Here is a 2,984-nt window from a genome sequence, read left to right as displayed (position 1 = left end):
TCTTCTGAATACAATCTGAAACTTTCGCATCCTCAGGAATCAGACCCCAAAAAGGTAGATCAGTTCAATTTGGGATACCCCTCCTCTCCACTACTGAAAAGCTTTTGCCATGATTTCTTTGATACAAGCATTAATTTTTATAGTTAATAGATCACCTGACAGACTTCCACCTGACAGGGGGTTAAGGCAGGCCCCAAGGGCACTGGCCAAGGGATCAAGGCCAAGGCTCAGTCCTAAGGACCAGAGTTGATAACTTCCATATTTAATTTATTCCATTATTAATCACCCTATCAATATCATTAACATAAAGTAACAAATTTCTCTGTTAAACAAAATAGGCATTTTCATCCTGCATCTTTGTTGACCATGTTTTCTGGATTTTAGTGCAGTTGGACTCTTTGGTCTGAAAAAATTGCCAACCTCTGTTCTAACCCAATCCAGTGGAGTAAAACAGAGTTTTTAAAAGTGTATCTTGAATTATCTGTTGGGTGTTCTCTGAGTTGTACAGTGAAGCAAAAGCCACCTGAATGCGAGTACCTCAATATTTCTCTGTATTTCTCAATATTCTCAATATTTATCTGCAGGACAAAACTTCCAACATTTAGAAATGTATAAGCAGTGGCAAAAACCCTGGGAAAACCCACCCAGGGATGACGTCTGGAGGCAGCGTTGGCCAGTGGGTGAGAACACAGCACGGGGTGCTTGCACCCCAGCACCGCCACTTACTTGGTGTGTGATCTTGAGCAAGTTACTTAATCTCTTTGTGCATCAGTTTTATCACCTGTAAAATGGAAATTAAAAAACTAGTACCTACTGCTTTGGGTTAGTGTAAGGATTGAAGCTGTTGATACAGGTCAAATGCACACACAAAAAAGTGCCTGACACATAGTTAGGTGGAAATAAATGTTAGCTCTTTTGACTATATGTTACTGGTCCCCCAGAGTGCATGAATTTTGTCAAGAGGCCCATGGGAACTCAGTGGTGGTGAGGGCAGAAGGAGGAGGGGGCCTAGGAAATCAGAGATGGGCCGGACCAGAGCTAAGGACCCGTTCTGAGGCTCTGGAGGTCCCTCCATAGAGTCGGGGCTTTGGGATGTAAAGGAGGCTGTGGCAGAGGCAGATGCTCTCCGGGCCAACCAGAAAAGCCCACCAAGAAGACATCCTAATTCTCAGAGATGGCTTCTCCAGCATTCTCCCAGGCCCTGACCTTGGATTCTGCCTCTCATTCTCTTCCTGGTTCAGACATGAGACCCCCTGCAGCTGTGTTGGCATCTGTTCTTCTTATGACTTGGAGGTGGGGGGGGGGGATGCCAGGTGGCATGTGAGTGGGCTGAGGGCGAGGAGGAGTGCTGTGCAGAAGGGGCCCCCCAAGCACCACAAGGGGAGCCTGGAAGTCTCAAAGGCAAATACGGATTCTGTACAGCTTTGCTAATGGAAAGGCTTGCTTCAGTCTGAATTGAGGTCTTCCAAGAAAAATCACCAGCAGTGACAGGCTCTTCAATATGGGATCTAGCCACAGGCCAAAGATCAAGCTTCACTGAACCAGAGAGAGGGAAAAAATGACAATCAGACATCTTCTTTTTCCGCACACAGACTGTAATCAGCTCTCCACAAGGTCATCCTGGAACTCCAAGGACAGTCCAGACCCTCCTGGCTCTCCTCAGTAATGGACGGAGGCAATGGTGCAGATAATCCAGCCAAATGGTGGGTAATCCAAAAGCCATTTCCATTTGGCCTTGGGAGAAGTTTCTGTGCTCATTCTGAGTGTGGGTGTATGCGAGCCTCCCCGCCAGATCTGGGGCTCACGTTGGGGTCTGGGCAGATCCCAAGCTGAGGTTACCCTCAGAGGGAGGCATCTCCTAGCAGCAGCTGTGTGGACTGTGGTCACTGCAGAGCACGGGCGGCTTTGCCGGCCGTTCAGGATGGGATGTGGGTTGGGGTTCTCCACCTGCCCCCTTCCCTGGTCCATTCACCATCCTTGTCTGACTTGTCCAGAGGGCTGACCCTGCCAACAGCATCACCTGGGCTCCTTTGCCTTCTGGCTTTCTGGCAGGTTTGAGTGATAGGATGTGGGAGAAGAGAAAGCAGGGAAAACCTGGGATATCTCTTCCCTACTTCCTTCCTGTTCTGGCATAATTTCTCTGGTAACCTCTATTTTCCTTCTACCTCCGCCCCGGTTCCAGTCTTCACTGAGCTCCAGAACACCACTCCCTCCCTTATGCCTTTGGTCCCCTGGTGGTAGGGATGAAGCCTTGTAGTCCCATGTGGGTCCATGAGTGATGCCTTCATTAACGCATTTTCACTAAACCGTCTGGAGTGAGCTCTGTTTCCCGCTGAACCCTGGCGGACAGAGGGTGGTACAGGATGGGGATGAAGTTGGAGCTGGAGCTGAGAGCCTGGGAGAGCTGAAGCAGAGAGGCATCTCAATACCTGCTCAGAGCACAGCCCCTCCCTAGATCTGACTGAAGCCCACTGCCCCTTTTTGTGTAGAGGCCGCTTGGCTCTGCCTAGCCTGCCCCCCATTCCAGACAAGTGGCATCAGGTACAACCCACCTGAATAATTCGGTGTTGGAGGCCAAGCCATCTCTTCCTTGTGGTCATCTGGGATGACCAACTTCCCTCAGAAATGGAGACATCACATTTTAAAAGGAGAGACTTACATGTGGAATCTAGAAAAATGGTACAGATGAACCTATTTTCAGGGCAGGAATAGAGATGCAGACATAGAGAACGGATGTGTGGACACAGGGCAGAGGGGAGGGGAGGGTGGGATGAACTGGGAAATTGGGATTGACATATACACACTGCCGTGTGTAAAATAAATAGCTAGTGGGAACCTGCTGTATAGCACAGGGAGCTCAGCTGGGTGCTCTGTGATAACCTAGATGAGTGAGATGGGGCAGGGGGGAGGCAGGTCCAAGGGGGAGGGGATATATGTATACATATAGCTGATTCTCTTCATTGTACAGCAGAAACTAACACAAC

The sequence above is a fragment of the Mesoplodon densirostris genome, chromosome 1, assembly GCF_025265405.1.
Source record: "Mesoplodon densirostris isolate mMesDen1 chromosome 1, mMesDen1 primary haplotype, whole genome shotgun sequence".
NCBI classification, from domain to species: Eukaryota; Metazoa; Chordata; class Mammalia; order Artiodactyla; family Ziphiidae; genus Mesoplodon; species Mesoplodon densirostris.
Note: the sequence above shows the minus strand (reverse complement) of the source record.